Source organism: Ornithodoros turicata, chromosome 4 (genome assembly GCF_037126465.1).
Source record: "Ornithodoros turicata isolate Travis chromosome 4, ASM3712646v1, whole genome shotgun sequence".
Taxonomy (NCBI): Eukaryota; Metazoa; Arthropoda; class Arachnida; order Ixodida; family Argasidae; genus Ornithodoros; species Ornithodoros turicata.
The window spans coordinates 16,715,382-16,735,610 of NC_088204.1; the positions used below are offsets into that span (position 1 = coordinate 16,715,382).

Consider the following 20,229-nt stretch of genomic DNA (forward strand, 5'->3'; position numbering starts at 1 on the left):
ACGCATCCTCTAGATTAGCTTCGGAGCAAACACAATTGCGCATTAAAACCAACCCCCGGGAGGCATCCGGCTGTGCCTACAGAAAGTTGCGAACGCTTTCCCTAAATTATACGTTGTCTCTCGCTACCAACAAGGTCTGTCTGTATACAGACACGTAGACTAATCCCGGTTCTCTAATTAGCTCAGCAAACACGGACCGCTGCTCCGGGGAAACTCCGCCCTTAACGGGTCCCACGTACGACGCGCGGGACCCGGCCCAGCCATTTCCTGAGGCTTTCTTGGGAGATGCTTGTTGGCGGAAATTGTCGTGCGCTCGCGAATCTGTCCCTTATCCGAACAAGATTTGGAGGCCTTCTGTTGCCGTGATTACGTTAGCCTATCCAGGCTTTACCTTGCTGCGCTCTGTCGGAATCGATTTGCCGGGAGGTCGTTCATTATTTACGGCCAAGTGCGCCTCATTCAAAGGGACATCGTTCGTCAGAGAAGGGCCGGATGATCAGCAAATTGGGAGATGCCGGTTATGAGGCGTGAGCGATTTTGTTGGTTTGGTAGCAGGAGGAGACGCGTATCTGATGTTGCTCTTTCTTACGTTCTTGGCTGAGGCTTTCTGAGAGAGGAGGGGGAGGGTTATGTTTGGAAATGGCGGATCGGTGCACCGAGAGGGAAGGGAAGATGATGGTGGTGCGCAGTGCCTCCTGCTCTGGTGTTCGGGTAGCGCACCACAGGAATCATGCGAATATTCCTCAGCCGCCTTCCTGGGATGCTCCTTGTACAGCGGTATCCGACAAGGTGATTGGTGAAGATACCCCTTGCATGTAGCTCCAAAGCCTATCGTGCCGAAACTGTGATTAGATGAAATCACAGTTTCTCTTTACTTCTCTCCGATTTCTCTGCACCTTCTCTCCTGCCTCTCTCTCGTCGGAAAATTTCGCTTCGTGTGTTCTTGTAATTGCACCAGAACATTGCATCCGAGTGTTATAAAGGTGATGTCTATGAAACTTCCATGCACGTATATAGAGAGGTAATTTAAATGCTGACCATCGGTCGGCTGATTCGGTAGCAGAGGTTGAGTATGAGTAGTATCGTATGCACTGCAGCTCGTTCTCAGTTTACAACCCCAGTGCCAATAAACTTAATTTTCGGTCCTCTTTTCGATTCTTGTGTCAGCTTGTGGTTGCGGTGTCCTTTGCTAACACTTGAACTGTACGACAAATACAATACAATACAATACAATATAAGGCTTATTTCATGGAAATCACAAAATGCAACCCAATGAGAGATCGCCAGGATACAGGCGGGAAGTGGGAAAGTCACAGACGGTCTTCCTGCGTACGTGTGTTGCTAAGAAGCAGGGTTTGCGGAGTCGCCACTCCGGAGTTGGAATCATTCCGGAATCATTCCACATTTATCAGAGCCCGGAATGGAATCGGAATGGAATGGCGGAAATTGTCCTAGGAATGGAATGGGAATGGAATTAAGCTTTTTTTTTCTCTCCAGGAATGGAATGGTCTGGGTGCGCCGGTGTTAGTTTTCGTTTCAACCCGCTCGTTTGTGCCCTCGCGGCCTTGTCTTTGTGCTTTCTCCGTGCTGGGCTCCTTTTATGATGGAATTAAAGGAATGGAATGGAGTTGCCAAGCCATTTCAGGAGTGGGAATTGACCATACCATTTCATTCCGATGAGTTGAAAGGAATGGAATTAAATTATCGCAAATCTCCATTCCTTGGAATTGGAATGGAATGTGTCGCCGTATTCCGCAACCCTGCTAGGAAGCGTCATTTTCGTGTTCGTCGCTCTAGTATAGTACCTTGATACCCTTCCTCCTGTTTGAAGCTAAAGCTTCAAAGAAATGCAATGGAATTATGAGAGTGCAGCTGCAGAAACAACAAACGAGATGAACCAACGTGTGCGGTTTGCAAAACTGGTCTATTTAACAGCAACAAAGCCCTTACTTTGCCGAACTGAGTCAACTGAGTTACTGCGCTCCGCGGCTTGGGCACAAAGCGAGAAGAACCTCGAGATGCCCAGGAGACCAGGAAGTGCTCGCTTCATAAATTACCACTCCGAAAATCTCGGCGTGCTTTCACAAAAAGCCCGTGCACAAAAAGAGTCTGTCCTCCATCGCTTTATAGGCCCGACCGCGCGTTTCAACTGACTTTTCCTTCGCTTGTCTATGTACTCGTACGGCGCAACTTTCGCGACCCAATTTCCAAAACCCGTGCGCACATTAATAACAATCATATAATATGGGACAGTCGCACTCTGAAGAGAAAATAGTGGAGGGGGGAAGGGGAGTGAAAACTGCGCTTTTGCATAGAGCACCGCGAAGTTCCTCTGACGTTGTAATTAGATTTATCTGAATTTACGGCGGCTCACGCGATGAGTATGTCGGTGGAGACAGCTCTCTTTCGGAAAGCGACCATTTTATTTGTCTTCCGTTATGCTTTTTTTTTTATCCTCTGCGCGCGCTCAAATTGACGAGCGACTAGCTTGGGATTCGCGGAATCGGCAAAACAGAAAAAAAAAAAAGACATGTCTATGAACCATTTTTTTCTTGAACGCGAAAAAAATATAAACACTAGAGTGACGGGAAAGTATTTTCAAGTTACACATTTTCTTGTTTTTGTTGGTTATAGCTATTGATGAGACGTCATTGCTTTGGACGTAGGGGAAAAAAACTACTAACCCTTGTCAGAGGGGGGAAAAAAGAGAGATCTCTGCAGTCTTATAGATGAATTAAAGTTTATTTAAGTTTATGGCAACCTCCTAATGTTTTAAGTTTCGTAAGAACGTCTCAATCAATTTTTTTTACGTTGGCTGTGACAAGAAGGATATAGGAACTATTTTCATTTATGACTCTTGTTTTTGCAAAGCGGACCAGGACGATCATGTAATTTTCCAGAGTGTATGACACGCAGACACACACAAAGAGAGAGAAAGGGAGAGAGATGGCGGCGATATAAGCGACAAGATCGGTAGAGCGGTTCGACCACGAAACGATACATATGTCCTGATCTGGGCACAATTCTAACAGACACAAAGCTCAGAGACGGCAACTCCGCCAACATCGACTATCAGCTGACCAGCTAAGAGTTGGCTGACAGCTCTAGCATATAGCTTTTTGTCCGTATTTCAAACATTGAACGCACTGCCCTTGTTCCGTTTAAAAATCCACTCTGCCTATTCGCTGCTAGATCGACCTATAGGGGGCAACACCGCCACCTTTCTAGTGTGGATAACACGCCGGCCGATGTTCGGAGTTGATGATTCCTTTCCGTAATTCTTGCGTATATTCACCGCAAAATCACTTGTGCCGCGATGGTACAATACTGTTCGGTTCCCCAATGCTCCACCTACTGCACTGAACGCGGAATAAACGTATAAAAGCAGACGACGCGAGGGAGGCTTCCACACTACGGTAGTTCATCGCTTCTCCGCAGCGCGTCGACACTGTTCGATTTCGAAGCGAATAGTCGCTTCCACTAACTTGGCGCGTGGCTTCCAAGTACATATAAACTGATTCATCAATCGTTCAGCGTCCAATGATGAAATGATACTTTGCATCAATTCAAATGGCGAAGACTCCGCGCTTTTATTTTTTTCCGACGTCCCCTTTGTGTTATTTAGCTACCGTCCCAGTCTTTATTGCCATTTCCATCCATCTGGAGCGATATAGACTTTCGAGCCTGATATTTATTTTCGAAATTATGCACCAGCAGCCTCGAAATGAAAACGCAGTTTCTTTGGTCTCTGCCATTCTAGCCGTAACACTTCCTCGGATGGATGAACTATTTGGGCTGTGTTTACCGCACGGGCATATTCTCGTCATAACCACCTTTGCAGGAGCCCGTTCGTTGGCACAGTTGTGTTCGAACTATACTTAGAACGCGTTCGGGTGGAGTGGGTGCTATGCTATTGCCCTTCGGGCTGTTTTTCGACGCTTCGGCAGGAATTTACGACGAGTGCAGGCAGGACGCTATAGAGGTCAAAGAGTGGCACCACCTTCGGATTTCCGGTCAGACGGATGCACCAGTTACACGAACGCAAACTAACCCTTTCGTCCATACACTCATCCTCAACGCATCCTCTCTTACATTACTGCCAGTCAAGCTCCTTTTTCAGAGTTGTATCTATACTTGAACCTTTCATTGCCTCAGTTACGTGTTGGAAATGTCTGGAAACGTCTTGGTCGACGAGTGGTGCCATATATAGAGATTGAGCTGTTTCTTTGTGGTAGGAGTATATCATTAGGAGTATATGTAGGGAGTGACTTTTTCGGATTAAATGCCCTTCTCAGATTCGGGGGGTAAAAATCGGGCGCTATTTTTAAATCTGTAATTCGGGGAGAAATCGGGCGATAATTGTGCCTTCCGGGTGTTATCGGGTGTTCTTGTTTCTCCTCTTGTCTATTAAGTCCTTTCCTAATCTCTCCTTTTTGTTTTTTGTTGTTGTTTTTTTCTTCGTGATCGTGACCTTCCACCGGTAATCTCCGAAGGCATAGAGAGTGTTGACACACACGGGTGTATTGCTGGGAACGTAAGTGACCCATATTCTTTGTTACACGTGGCGACCTTTGTTCGTCTTCAGTGGAAACGTCACTTGATAGTGACTGGAATTCGGGGAGAAATCGGGTTTAACCCGAATCGGTGGAGGTCAGTTCGGGGTGGGGAGGGAATAACCGGGCGGAATCGGGTTTAACCCGGAAAAGTCACTCCATAAGTATATGGCGTTAGGACGGTGATATAGGACGACATAGCTAGGGTTGCGCATTTTAGGTTTTTTTTTTTGGGGGGGGGGCGGATTCAGCGTATCTTTTCCAGTATTTATTGATTTTCACGAAATCGGCGTCTTTCGATGTTTTTCCTGGCCTGTACATGGTTTACCCGACAGTTATCGGCGAATAGAAATCACAGTGTAATTTCCGCACAACGCTCATTCCACATGGCGCTTTTCGCCGCTGTGGCGTTTTACGGCTAACGCAGACGTAAACGGACATTTTTCGCAACAGTCTTACTGCTGTATCGTTTTCTGATCTGCATCAACAACTTGCTGGGCATGTGCAGCAATTGATCTCTGTCACCGTTCCTGGAATGTCCCTCTGTATTCGGTGTTTTTCGATTAAAAGCGAATGAGGGAAAATTTACCCGGCGTATGTTTTTTCGGTCTTTTTCAGTTAAAACCGAAAACGCGGAATCCTAGACATAGCCCATGCCCACGCATAATATTTCCTGAACGGTTTCCTTTAAAAGTTGCCGCAAGAGTGCAAGGTTTTGTTAGGTTGACTGTGCTTCTGTTGCATAAGCATTATTCACCTCAGTGTTATTTAAAGCACGTTGGCGCGCAGAGCAAAAATATACTTGAACACTTAACACCGCACTCAAAGAAAAGATGAATACTAAATTGAGGAGCGATTATAGCTATACAGCTGCTACGTTGCACGTGCTCCGCATTTTAGTCCCCTTAACCCTGCAATTTACTCCGCCGCTCAGCAAACATTGCAAATAATCCCCCTAAACACCGCAAAACTTCCGTACATACGGTCCCCCCAAAACGACTAAATTTGCTATATTTTCCCCCTTATATTAATAAACGTGTCTCGCATTTATTCGAAACCCACCAGCATCCCTGCTAAACAACGTACGAACTCTTTTATGACTAGCAGTTCGCAACCGACATCAGAGACGTCTTGAAAACGGAGGACTGAACTTCCCGCGCGGTGCAAAGGAATCACTCGTGCGAGTAACAGAAACCGGAAAAAGGGAGGCAGAACCGCAACCGAACGCATCGTTCAGCTTCAGCCATGCGTTCGCCTCCATCTGGGCCTCGGTATAAACCTCATATCAGCATTTCCACCCTCTTTTTTTGACGTCTCATAAAAGGAGGGATCCTTTCCCATTTCAAAGTGAACGCGCTTGCTTTATGTGCGATGCGTGCGGTATAGACGAGCAGGTGATAGGACCAGCTCTTCACTGTGTGGGTGCGCGCGAAGGCTGGTAAGGCGGCTTTTCAGCCTCCATAAGTATGGCTGTATACACGACATGGATGTTTATAATGACACGTGTATGATCGATATATTGTTTTGTGTGTGTCGGTTACAGGAGTTCCACCCTTCGGAGGATTCTGATATGAAAATAAAAAGAAACCGAATATTTTCTTATAGATGTAAGGTGTATTAGGACATCCTGTTATTGGTTAATAGAAATAGTATGGTATAGGCTAAATATAAGGTGTACTAACTAATAAGGTAACGGACGCGGTAACATGTATAACTATATTGTTAAATTAATCTGTAGGCTCGTGTCACCATGCTTTTTATTTTTTTTTATATTTTTTTTTTAGATATTTCGGACCCTTAAAAGTTCATCTGGCATGTTCTTTGCATGCTGAATCTAACGGAGCTAGACGTTAAGGCAAAGACTTAAGCCTTGTATACAGTTTAGAAAGACTTCACTCCACTTCAGAACCATTACGTCAGGGCCACGTGATGTGCGGCGATGGAGATCATTAGAGTAGGGGCTGATCTACCGCTTTCCGGCCCAGATATGCCAACAACGCTGAAGGTACAGCTCTGGTCAACCTTAATAATAACCCTGGAAAAAATTTGGTATCGTTTCCGAACGCGATTACTGCATCCTTTGGGGCCATAAGGAAATGTTGATAGAACAAAATTATTGTGTTAGTTTAAGACAAGGATTTTGTTCACTTAACATTCCCCCAGTGCCCCCAGGGTGGCTGCTATCGCGCTCGAAAATGAGACTGATTTTTTTCGAGTGTTATTATTAAGGTTGACGGGAGCTGTACATGACTCCTGAGGGGCGCGGTTTTGGTTTCGGCGATGAATATTTCAAAACACATTCCCGTTTCAGGATTTTTATATAACAGAATGACTTTCAACGAATATTGTCTTCCATATTCTGCTGTCTCACTTTTGCGCGATATCCCTTAATTAAAGGATTAAGTAATGAATTTTACATAATTAATCATCTAGTACTGGCATCCTCTTGTTCTAGAAGATGTCCGCCTGGCCGAAAACTCAACTGCAAAAACGACATATATGCTATTCTCATCGTTTTAAAAAAAAATCTGGTGCATGTAACAAAAAAATAAAAAAACTGTACCCGTTCAGGCGTTTAGAGCGTGCGTGGAGCGACCCTACATGGTGCGACTTGCTGATGTCTGATGAGCATTCAAGTATCACACGCAACCCTTAAAGGCGCCTCAAGGCAACGGTTTTCGCAGTACGCTCTTCTGTCTGCATCTCCTCATCATAATATGAACATACGTAGATATTGCAAGCGTCTCTATATGCCGTACTTCCAGTATTTCACGCGTCCCTATACAGCGCAACCGCTTTTTACGTTTAACGCAGGTTATCTCCTTCGCTGCTGCAACAAAAAGAAGTCGCAAAACTGAGAGATATATCGGTTTTTGCTCAGGTCAATCTCGTCTTTGAAATTCGATAAAAGAAATACGGGGGAGGAAGGTCGGAACCGGATGAAGGAAAAAAAAAAAACTGTGTTTGCTAAGTAACGTAACGTTTCTAAAACAGCAAAACCCACTTGGACGATTCCACCGGCGCCATGGAAAGAAGCTAAGAAAAAGTGGAGTATAAAGAATAAAAGGAAAGAGGGAGAGAGTGAGAGGGAAGCGGGTAGGTAACCCAATTTCGATCCTCGATCTTTTGCAGGCCTAAGTTTTACTTTGGATGAAAGGTTGCCTCACTTACGCTTGCCAAAGCGATAGCAGAAGCAGTGGAAGCCGTTACTGGCGTATAGGAGTATAGTAATGGATCTACCGTCCCGCTGCTATTTGTTTGATTGATTTCTTGCTCCCTTTCGTGAAGGGGCATATCAGTGAAAAGTGTCTTTTTTTTACGCTATAACTAGGTAGCAAAACATTAAGGAACGTTTTGTTCAAAGTATTAGACTATGAAGAGTTACCAGCTTCACGGGTTCGAGACAGAGGTGGAAGAATTACTTTTATTTTGTAATGCATTATCGCTCAATTCAATTCCAACTTTTATTTTTCAAATGCCAACCTAAACGGGCTCTGCCCATATATCTAAAGAACATGAACAACCTAAAACCATTAATCGTTGCTTTTTTTTTCAGGCTTAGTAATGCACTGCTAATGCCGTTACTTTCATCAAATGGTATTACTTTGTCATTACATTTTACCAGATACAATGCGTGACTGCTGGCCTTAAACAATGCCTGAATTTTCAACCCAAGTAGTGGGTAATGTCGTTATATACGCATTACCAGCCCAAAATGTAATGGCATTGCATCATTCATTGCTCCTCCGCATAGTGTAGTGCATTAGCACTTCATTAAGCGTTCAGTACCATGCCAAACTACGCTTTCACTGTAATGCACGAGAGCTCTGCGGGGAAGCCAACTTCAGTTGCGCAGTACCGCTGGTTCTGGTTCTTTTATTTTACACTATTTCTGTTCACAAGATTGATACGAAACAATGTGCACGCGTAATGCACAGTACGCTCTACACTTTAAAAAATGAACCTCACCACATACATAGGACACTCCTAGCCAGCCATCATTCCGAGTGGCATCGTTCCTGCCCTTTGCTGAAAACAAGGGGGCGTACGCCATTTATGTGGCACTATGCAGTTCATAATTGCCACAAAATTGCGTACCCCCCCCCCCCCCGCGTTTTCACCAAATTAAGGGATAGGAAGTTGTCATTCGGGATGATGGTTGGCTAGGAGCGTGCTATGCGGAGAAGCTCTGTTTTTAGAGCGTAAAGCGGAAGCGGTTTGTGAGACTGTCAGAGAGGACCAAAGACATGCCTTCGAAGCTTGTCGCAAACGATTTAAACTTTCTTGCTGCCGAAATTTCGGCTGTGCTTACTCTACGGGGATAAAAACGTACCAGCAAGCAAGAAGAAAATGAGAATGTAGGCTGTAAAGTTAGGAAGGGACTGTGACAGCCCGACTATACGGTATAATATAAGGAAGAATAAATATACTGGGGCAAAACGAAAGCTCTTCCTCAGACAAGTGCCGTCACAAACGTGCGGTTCGTCAGGGCGAAACGGACATGAAAGTGTTCCACTTTTTATCTGTTTCCTAACGGGTTTTATAGCCTCAACTCCGCATTACCTTTTTCTCGTAAAGTTTGGGGGATTGCTGTCCGCGTGGCCGTTCTACACTTCCTGCAATTCTTTTTCTTTGTGTCCACATTCAACGCGTGGCTTGTTCGCTGTGACTCGAACCCCCCCCCCCCCCCCCCACCATCGCTAGGTTTGTATACCCCGCCATTAGAACTGAAAGGGCCTATAGCAAAGAAACTTTCATAGCTTCAGAAATTTTGCTCTTCTTTTGCGTGTCGGTCAGAAAATGTCGTCCCCTCCCCTTTTTTTTTTATAGAGCCATCTCTCTGTGACGAGGAATAGACCCGTTAGAACTTTTCTTTTTTTTATCACGGCTGGAAACATTTGTGAGACCCCAAATAGCGCCCTCTTTTTCCGCTAAAGAAAACGACGGCGACACGTATATTATTGAAAGAGGGGAAGCACACACTTTTGGAAGCGTTTCGTAAAAAGGCTGAATGTTTTTGGACTGGTTCCAAACTGCCATGAATGGAGAAAGCGTTTTTCGAATTAGGCAGCTGCATAATGAACGCGTACGCTTAGAGGGCAACGATCTACGGTTATTGATGAAGACCCGTAGCTAATGATAACGCCGTCGGTGTCGTTCTTCGTCGAGCTATAACGAGACTGAAGTTGAATGGGCAGGATTCGTACATTGTTTTCTTTTCTTTGTGAACTTTTCATCGTGTGGGTGTGTAAGTGAAGAGGTCACGATGCTGGGGTGTTCGTGTTATTAGCAGACCGGTAAAGTAATTACCCAATTACTCTACCAGTAGAACCCAATTTCTGTGATTAACTATTCATTATTAGTAACTACTTCCAGGATTACTTTCGATGTCATTTAGGTGTAGCCTAATTAGTTTTTGCATAATTGTAACGCACCGGGCGTTACTTTTTGCACTTACCTTATGCATGCGGAAAGGCCCTTTCTCCCCGTTTTGCTGTGGCATTTTTAAGGCTTTCGCCTAATTGCTGTGATGCTTTTGCAACTTCAGTGCAGGCATGTAATTGTGTTTCAGTTAACGATTTCTAGTCGTCGTACCCCGCCACGCATTTCATTTGTCCCTTCAATAAATTTCCATATTTGTACCGCGTTCCTCAGGGAATAAACTTATACTAGATCAAAATTATGGCTGTAACTCGTTGTAGCTGTGTATTACTTTTTAGGATAACTGTAATTGTAAAAGTTACGATTACGACTGGACAATTGCAACTGTTATCCTTATTACTTTTATGTGCATGTAGTTGTAATTGCAATTCAGTTGCTTCTGAAAAGTAATTTAATTACATTAATTAATTACTTACATGTGATTAGCGAATGGTGTTAACAGTATACGCCTGTGTACGTAGATAACAGCACGATAGGACACTAACTAGATCGCGCAAGGCACCGACGATGTTATGATAGTTCTTGCACGAGAAGGAATTAACACCTTGAATGTGAAAATGCAGTGACAGATCGTAAACAGTGTCTTTGGAATGCGTCGAACAGCTCAGATGGTGTGAACACAGAAATTATGTAGCTATTCGAATTTTATCAAATTCTAAATACGCAAAATTCTAACTTCGCATTTTCCAAGTTACCGGAACCTTTCTTTGTTTGTTTCTCTTTTTCCTTTTTTTAAGCGCATGTCGACTTTACCCTATTCCCCATTACAAAAATATACATTCCTCACTAGAAAGGTAATAGCTGAGTAGAATATTCAAATGCAAAAACCGTCTTGTAAGGGAATGGGGGTACATTGAAATGCGCTTTCTGTCCCGCAGCCAATAGACGTTGCGTTGGCTTGGCTAGTTTCGTAACTAAATTCAAAAAATTAAATTTATTTCAATTAAAATTCGATACAAGTACTTGCAGCACGTGAAATTCCCCACAGATAAATGCCGTTTATCGCATATTTCACAATTGCGAACACCTTTTTTTTTTTTTTTTTTACGTTGCTACTGCAACAGTTCAGGAAGCTTGAGACAGACACAAAACAATTCAAAAGCCTCAAACTACCAAAACAACCTAATTCAGACGTTGGTGGAACTCCGAGAGATTCAACACCAAAGTTACGTTGCGGGGCGACCCTTTCTATGAAAACTGTTTGCATATAGCCCAGGGCGACAGCCAAAGGCTTGTATTAAGACTGGAACGTATCACATTGCACTCCGTCGTAATGGTCTGTAAATGTAATGCGGGCGGTTTCCGCTTTCCTGCACCCATTCGTGCATACTTCATCCCAAAGCCGCGCACTAACATTCCATTCGCGGAGAAAATGAGCCCTAAAAAAAACTTGACAAACATGGCTAGACCGTTGTAACGGTCGGCCATGAAATATTTATGCCCGGGCCCCAGACACGAATACTGCGCGCATACGCGGCTCGGACTCCGAACGTGCATGCTTAATGCACCCTCAATATTGCATGCTCGGAGCAAGACAAAAATTCCTCGCGTGCTGGACACGCGTTCCGTTATCCGATTTGGCTGCCGCGCAGCATACGAGAGCGTAAGGGAAAGGGAAAGAAGGGAAACAACCGGAGACGATACGTTGTCCAACTCTCATTATTGGGTGACGCCTTTATATACCGAGAATTTTTGCGATGTTATGAGCAGAAAATCTTGTTTCTCTGAGCACTTCGTGAAAACGGGGGGGGGGGGGGGGGGGACTTTATCTCTGAATATAACGCGTACTGTTGAGAACGGATCGCTGTTCCTTGGGGGGATCTTCTTCTCGGAATTGGATACGAGGAACGAGAAGCAAAGTGTGTGCGTATTTCTTTTGCGTCCTGTGTGTCTGTCTGTGATCATCGTTTTAAGCTGGATTGCTCCGCGTGCGGATGCATATGCGTCCCGCTTGGACGACTTCTCTAAGTGGATCTTGTTGGAGGGAACGGATTTGTCGAGTAGAACGCTGTGTTAGTTGTAAGCTCCATTAGGGGAAATGAATGGATATGTTTTTGTGTTCGCGTTTGTTGCGTTTCGCAGGCAGAGAGACGTTAAACAAGGGGAACGTGTTTCACTGCGGCTGCCGAGACTCGAACGTGATGCGTTTGTTCGAATTGCAGCTTCTCGAAAGTTGAGGGCTTTTCCAGTCCGGAACGGTCGGACCCTTTGTCTGCCTCCCACGACGTGACCTTAGTCAAAATTTTGCAATTTTGGGATTAGTAAGCGGGCCTGTTACAGAATCGTCTACCGGAGACGCTCTGGCAGCAGAAGGCTGTGCCAGGCACGACAGTAGGAGGTCACGTGTGTTGGGCGCGGAACAGCACCGACCACAGTCGAACTTGTCTGCTGTGGTGCACCAAGGGGGCACTGAAAATGGAATCTCTGTTGTGACACAGTTGCGGATGCTGCATACTGCTCGTGAAGGATTTGACGGTTTGATGCTTCTGGAAGCTTGCCGTACGGCCGTATTCGTAACCGATCCTCGACTCCAATGAGTGGAGGAAAGAAGCGGTCCTGGTAGAAAAAGTTGCTAAGAGGAGGTCATTTTTTCCTTCGTCGCTCCGGAGAACCCGGTTATAGCGATGGCAGCCAAACAAAACAAAAATACCTGGACCGTTGTCGTTGTGGCTGGGTAGTATACTTCGTCGCGTATACATTCGATTAAAATGATCAGCGCACGCTACCCTATATACCATCCTATATACCATCAGTCATCCACGACATCATCGCCAGTATGACAGCGACGTACAGCACATCAAACGTTGCCATTGAACTGTTCACCTCGCATCTACAACATTTGAGCAGTACACACCCTCGGGGAGCAATCGGTACGGCACTTGTTCCTTTGTTCCCTTCACAAACGAGACCCAAGGATTCCAATCTGCGCCGACGATTTGCTCGTCTGTAGACCAGCCGTGCGCTATTCAGGGCAGCATGCATCCGGCTCTTTACATTCGTGCTGCCTTGGGAGTGCTTGAGTTCCGCCTCCTTTGTGTGTAGGCATGTCTCGCGGCAGCACACAACAGCTACAGTAGCTCATTGTGCGACGCGGTCTTTCAAAAGCAGGACGACAGAGCACTCAGCCAGCACCGATGAGGAGTGTGCATACCGCATATGCAAATAGAGCCATTCCGATTATTCGAATGAGGAGCCAAGAAATTGCACGATACGATAACGAGGTTTTGCGGAGAATGTGTACCGTGAGCGATTAATTAGTTGGTTTTGACATTATCCCCCGAGTCTGAGGAGTTTATGAACAAAGGGCAAACGCAAATCGTCTCGTGTGGTCCGTTTGTCTTTGTCCTTTGTTTCTTATTTAACTCCCCAGACTCATGTTACCAACAACTAGCCTGCAACAGCTGGCTTGCATTTTGTTTCTTTGTTCTACGATTCGATTTGCGTTCGATTCATGATGTCGGCGGATAGTCGGACGTTGTTGATGATGGTAGTTCGATTGTTTCGGACGATGCTCCGTGCGGCACCCATGCGAGGTCGTCCGACTACCACACTTTTCTTTTTTTTTTTTTTTTTTTTTTTTGCGCGCGCGTAGGTAGTATGCGAAAGCATCTGTTTAACGAGGATACGCGATGCGTGGTTCAATAGGAGAGCGGTAGACGTTAGCTGAGTTAACATGAAACACACCATTGTTTTTCTGGTGAAACTCTGTGCCAGTTTAGTGTGTCGCACACGCACGCTTCCCACTTAGAAGGCTCCAGTTGAATCCAAGATCGCGACATTCAACATGACCGTCATGTTTGTGACATGGCCTATAGTAGGCTTCTTCCTTCCCCCAGCATTTTGTGTCTATAGAACCGGATCACCGCCTTCCAAACCATTTTCTTGTTATGTGGACGTCTCTTCGCTGTTGAGAAGCCCCGTACATGCACACGTGAATTATCGCAGAATAGGTTTTATTAAAATCTCATCATAAATGAGTGAGGATATAGCGTTACCTATCATTAATGAGGTGAGGTAGAGAGGAAAAAACTACCATTATTATTTATTATAAATAATTATCCCTGTTTATCCTTGACTTTCCTGCGTTACTTTACCGGCTACTGTTGTCCACAATCTAATTTATCAATGTTTATTCCATACACGCGCCCCTCTGCGGCCGTCAGACTCGTCGTTTTTTTTTTTTTTTTTTTTGTTACATTACATACACGTATACATATTCAAAAGAAAACTAGCGCGTAAAGTACAATTGAGGGCTGCACAACCCAAAATACTTTTCTTGTATGGGAACACTCAAAGTACAGTCGCGTCTGTACAAAAAGGCAAGAGCTTGTGAGAACAAACAACACTGTGCTCGAGCTCTTGATCGTCTTTCTCAAATACAGTGAAGAGGCGCACTTAACGAGTTCGAGCAATTTAAAGCAAGTACGATTTGTTCGCGCACAGCGTCCGATTTTCTTCCAGTTCAATCTGAACTCGAATGAATTAACGAACAAATTTAAAAGGCGCGACAGCTGCCGTCCCTCTTCAGATTCAATTTACACTTGCGCGTCAAATGAAGGACGATTTGCATCAGAAAAGTAGGCACCGTTGGTAAAAGGGGCCCTTCTTTTCTTCGTCGCCCCGGAGGACCCGGTTATAGTGATGACAGCCAAATAAAACAAAAAATACCTTGCCAGGCCCGGCATTGTTCGACGGGAACGCTCGGAAAGACAGCGCGCATCGCAAATATCGAGTACGAAGTAAGAGAGAAGAAAAAGGGAAATGCACTCGATTAAAAACCGATATCCGCCGGGGAGTGCGATTTTCAATTTCTCTCTTCTCGTAGAAGAGGAGGATGAGAAGATATTTTTCGGGGAGATTCTCATAATCGAGGAATCAATCTCTCTGCCATCCGGTGTTTGCGTTTTGGTTCCAACTTCAATTAGAGCTGCAGTGAGGACGTTCGTATACGATCAATTTTGCTCTCGGGTGTTCGTGTAGCTGCGGGGGATTTTTTTTCTTTCTGTCTCTCGCGCTAGTTGTTTTCCTGGGTTTGTACGTTCGGATTTGTAGATTGTGTGTGTGTGTGTGTGGTTGCCTGCTACGTTGCCAGCTCGATTAGTTAAGCGGAAGGAAGGAGAGCATCTTTGTGTGGCGAAGTACCTTCGTGGTAAACAGCTGTGGGTGATGTTAACGGAGCAAGGAAGCGTCGATTAAAGGGGGGGGGGCAAACATTTATCCTCGTGGAATGGAAGATATAGCGTTACCTTGACACAAAAGGAACGGAACTCATCCGTTGCATCGGCTATATCGGATGTATGGTAGGTTTCAGAGTCTTCAGTTTTAACCGGAAAACGCCAAAAATATACACCGGTATTTTTCACCATTCGGTTTTAACCGAAAAACACCGAAAGCATACACCGGTAAAATTTTTATAAGAACACTGATTAGGGGATTAATAGCTGTACACGTCGAATTTAACGAGGAAAAAAACAGCTCTGCTTTCACGGTTTGTGTACCACCACTTCGCTGTGGAGCAATAAAGTGTTCCTTTTGTTATGTCTCACAGGGGCTGATTTTGTATTGCTTATTGGTTTTAACGTTGCGCTGAGACGCACAGTTTTGAAATTTCGTTGCGATTTATACTCGCCGATAACCGCGGCGTAAACTATGTACACTCCAGAAAAATCACCAAAAAACGCCGATTTCGTGAAAATCAATAGACACCGAAAAACCTAGACCGAATCCGCCCTACACTCTAAAGTCCGTAAACCATAAATAGAAGTAAAAACTTGCAAACTTTTTACCTCTATTTCTAGAGGTAACTATGTTACCTATACTCTGAATAACCCTTGTACACAGGTTAAAGCATAACCTGTAGTCACTTTCCACGTTGCTGCCCATGTAACTCTTACACAGAGGTTAAAGTATAACCTATACCCACCCACTGCGTTGCTAGGTTTGTAACCTTTATCTTGAAGTTATTCAGTAAAGCCATCTACACAGGAAGGCGGGGTGAAGCGTCCCTGAGAGCATTGCACGAACTCCTAATAAAGAAGCACACAACAGAGAAATGTGTCCTAACAGTATTGGGTAATCATAACTATGCGCTCGCGGATGCCGATTTGCCTGTACCTGAAGCAGAGTAAGCTCGACACGCGCATCTTTTTGGAAAAATAAAAAAAATCGCAATACTAAAAAAAACTGTGGAGCTCAGTTGCAAAAAAAAAAAAAAAACGAGTAACAATGGAACCACTGAAAACAAATTAAACGCATGTCACGAGTTTCCAAAAACCTCACGGAACCAAATATCGTTCACTGCATGCCGCTATGTAAAGTAATTCATTAACTAAAAGGTTGTGACACGTTCTCAAGGACACCTTGCCCAATAAAACGCAGGAAATGCTAAACGAAAATATGAAGCTTTTCTTTGCAAACACAGCGTTACTTTATTATCAACGGTTCATACTACATAGTATTCTACGCAAAATACTCGAAAAATATACTGTAAAATTCTTTATCATCTTCATATGACACATGGAAAGATCATTGAAAGAATGAATTGTAACATATTAAATAGGAGTAATATTAAAAGTTCAAGATGCAATACACTTTGCACTGAAAGTCAAAATCGAGTTCACAAGTCTCTTCTTCAGTGGAGCAAAATATCTCCGAAGGATCATGCAGAGAAAAGGCATATATGAAATATGAGTATTACTAAACTGCAGAACACCTTGCACTGAATGTACATATAACGGAACTGAGTTGACAAGTCACTTTTTGACTTTAGCAAAATAGATAATTCGTAGTCATCTTCACATGACGTGTAGAAAAATTATCTAAATGAAAGTTTAATGAGATGAAGAACCCCAACGCATTTTGCACTTAAGGCACGTTACAAAAAATCAGGGGTTCCTCATAATGCAACTTCCGAACCTGATCTGATTTTACCAAAGTGGTGTCAATCTGTACACCCATTTCCTGAAACAATTCCTCTATGCTGCTTACAACGCAATCGACAACCACCTTGGGGCACATGTGGTGGCCCTCTGGGTTATGGCATAAATAGTCTTTTTTTTTTTTCAGATTATTCTTCGAACTTTGATCTGTTCTTTCCATCTGCTCAAGTAGCTCACCTATACATTGTGTTGGCTGGCTCATCCTGTCATGTTATGTCATCCTGTACTCGTGTGCTTAACTAAATACAAAAATTCAAATGATGTATGTATCTTTAGATGGTTTCAAACGTTGTTCCACAAGTATCGCAAGAAGGGAGAAAGCCACACCCAACACACTGAACAACGTGGTCACAAAAGCACTGGAAATACCTAGTCGACAATCTACAATGTTGGCAAATATAGGTTCGTACATGGCTGGCTGGCTGGGTTTGCGACGAATCCCGAGCTTGCGGAGAGTTGTGGGAAGGACCTGGTTTGCTGCTATCTCTCTGAGCCTCTGCAGAGTTATAGACTGGGATTGGGCTGCTGCTGTATTTCTGCTGGACTGTTCGTATGTACTTCTGTGGCACAAGATACCTAAATATAAACCGCAACGTCAAAAGGGGGCGCGCTGATTATTTCATTTTTACACGTATCCCCACAGTTTACGAGTGCAGGAACCATTACCCACACTATTCACTTACCCTCTGCCACAATACTGCCAGGTAACTCATGGCTGTGTCCATCAAATTTGGAACCAGTGGAGCTGCGCTATGGGTTACCTCCGAAGAACAATCTTTTTTACTACAATATTCTGCACAAATTGCAAGGCCATAATATATCGGGTGCTTTTAGTCCTACCACATTCTGTGCTATTGCGCCGAATGCAATTGTAACGTTAAAAATGCTTTGCTCATGACGTCTCAAGTTCAAAACAACCTGCGAAGAGCCAAATGATAACGGTTACACAAGTCTGACGTGGAACCGCGCAGCTTGCTTATCCTCCTTTTCGGGATTCTATCATGTAGTCACAGGCAACCAAGTGATGATAACCGACATTTCAGTGCAATGACAGAAGAAAAAAAAAAGACCATAAGCGACCGTTAAAATAACTGGTTAGGAGTCGACTTAAACAATAGTGAAGGAAAAGAACGAATGTCTAATTCAGGACGAGGAAGAAGCAGTCGCAATTATGATGCGTCTTTGGGATCACTAAAAGCGAATGTATCAAGAAGTTTCACGCAACGCAATCACTTGCTCAACGCATGCATAAAGCGCGTTCCTCGTGTTACTAACCTGTTTCACTCAGTGCTGCATGCTTGGCTCGTGCATGGTGACAATAACAGCATGCTACTTCCATTGCATGTCCATTTTCATCCATTTCTCCAATAAATGCATCACGATCACAGCCGGCGTCCGTGCAACGTCCCTGTGTGAAACTTCGAATGTCTGTGTCCGTCCGTCACATCATATATCCACCTGCGAGCTTCGCCCATGCAACATTGCACTAACATGAGAGTGAACTACGCAGGAATGTAATAGCAAATGCAGAAGGTTACTTACTATGTGACTTTGAATTCCGTTGTTTCCAATGCAACGGATGTCGAAGCGGCGAGGTACCACACAGCAAGCGAAACGCTTCTCCCGCTTTTTCCTGATACACGCTGTTGCCAACTGAAACTTGACGTGCAACCTCCACCTGCCGACTTTCGCGAAACTGCGGACCACTTCGCTTTTATAAGTAACGCTGGTAACTTCTCCAAAAGCGTAACGCCGTCCTTAGGGGTAACGCCACTGTTTCTCTCGCAATGTAACCTGTAAGAGGGCAGCGCACGTCCGCATGTAACCTTTGAATGGGCTGTAACCTTTACATCGAGCACAAATAACTTGTATTTCACAAGTTAGGTGCGTATCAGAGTAACGTTAGAGGGAACTAGATTAAGAGTGTAAAACAAAAACGGAAAGCGCGAAACCCTATTTATGAGCTAAGGAACCTGGAATCTACGCTTTCCCTCTCACTGTCTTTCTGGAGGATGCCGAAAATGCGAGGCGCGCTCTCATTGGTCTCCGTGAGCGATTTGTCCAATGATCGCGGGGATCATTTGAGGAGACCAATCGGAGGCCGCTCCGCATTGTCGCGCTTCTTGAGAAGGAGATGAGAGCGAAAGAGGTAGATTCCGGTTCACTTTCGCTCGCAAGTCACGAACGACACAACGGATGGCTCTCGTTCCTTTTGTATTTTTGGCAAAGTAACGGCAACTTTCATTCCACGAGGAGAATTTGTGCACTTTAGCGTCTCTTTGACAGGGTTTGAAACCGTGTGTCATTCACCAAGCAGTATCATGAGCCACCACGCACAATGTTTTCACTGTTCTGTGTATATAGTCAATCAATTAAATTTACAAAAAACGACCGCAGAAACCAGCAGCACCTGCCCGGCTCGATCTTCCTGTGTGACGGCAGCAGTCCTACAGGCCGCCGTAAGCTCTCGTTGGGCTCCCAAAATTCGTCTGCTACTATACGCTTTGGCCGCGCCACGGCTACGTCACAAGACGCCTGATTGGCCTTTACATCGGGACTGCGCGAAGTGACGTCGACTTCCCTCGTTCACTTACACACGCCTTGAAGGAGTGGAGGGTTTCGAGAGAGAGAGCATATCTGGGGCATATATCGCGATATATTGATCAGTAATTGTTAGAACATGACAGGGGCATTAAGGGCACACCGTCTGGTAATTTGGCAATTCGTGTGAATCAATGTGGATGTGTTCCCCAGTGTTCTCAAACACAGAAAAGGGCCACATGCAGGGGCGGATCCAGACCCTCGATTTGGGGAGGGCGGTTTCTTTGTCAAAGCGCGTTGTGGGGAAGGGGAGAGAGGGAAATCCAATGTATAAACTGACATTGGCCACATGCCGCATTAAACCGGAAAGAATAAAGGCTCCATAGAAATTAAGAAAAGACATGGAAAGATTGACTTAACTCTACACTGACCAGCACGCTTGGAGTGGTGACTTGTGGTTTTAATTAATCACTTCCAGTACCTTTATCATCTTCGCACACTGGACTATTATCTCTAGTACATCTAGCACGGATTACTCCACATGAACTGTGCCTTTTCCTGTCCTCGATATTCCTCGGCGAAGCGCGGCCATAAGGCTCAAAGCGTCACCGTTCCAACCCGAGAGCACACCACCGCACATGATCTGTAAACAACAGACTATAACAACACGGGCACTGTTGCTTAAATCCCCGCATTCTTTATGGCTATTGGGACTACGCGGCAGCAGCAACGCACCCCCTTGATCGATATTATTG

The 20,229-nt window shown here is 44.7% G+C and overlaps 2 protein-coding genes and 1 long non-coding RNA gene across 3 annotated transcripts in view; 1 reads left to right on the top strand and 2 right to left on the bottom strand.

The window, feature by feature from the left end:
* The window catches only part of LOC135391201 (TBC1 domain family member 2B-like), a 123,305-nt gene that overhangs the window by 78,873 nt on the left and 24,203 nt on the right, over positions 1-20,229 (top strand). The window lies entirely within an intron of this gene.
* The window catches only part of LOC135391202 (uncharacterized), a 95,420-nt gene that overhangs the window by 54,779 nt on the left and 20,412 nt on the right, over positions 1-20,229 (bottom strand). The gene's annotated exons all lie outside the window — the stretch shown is intronic.
* LOC135392756 (uncharacterized) lies at positions 17,243-18,552 on the bottom strand. The gene is made up of 4 exons (XR_010422211.1): positions 18,476-18,552; positions 18,209-18,341; positions 17,617-17,694; positions 17,243-17,509 (listed from the first exon to the last, which is right to left on the bottom strand). It is a non-coding gene; the product is annotated as an uncharacterized LOC135392756 (long non-coding RNA).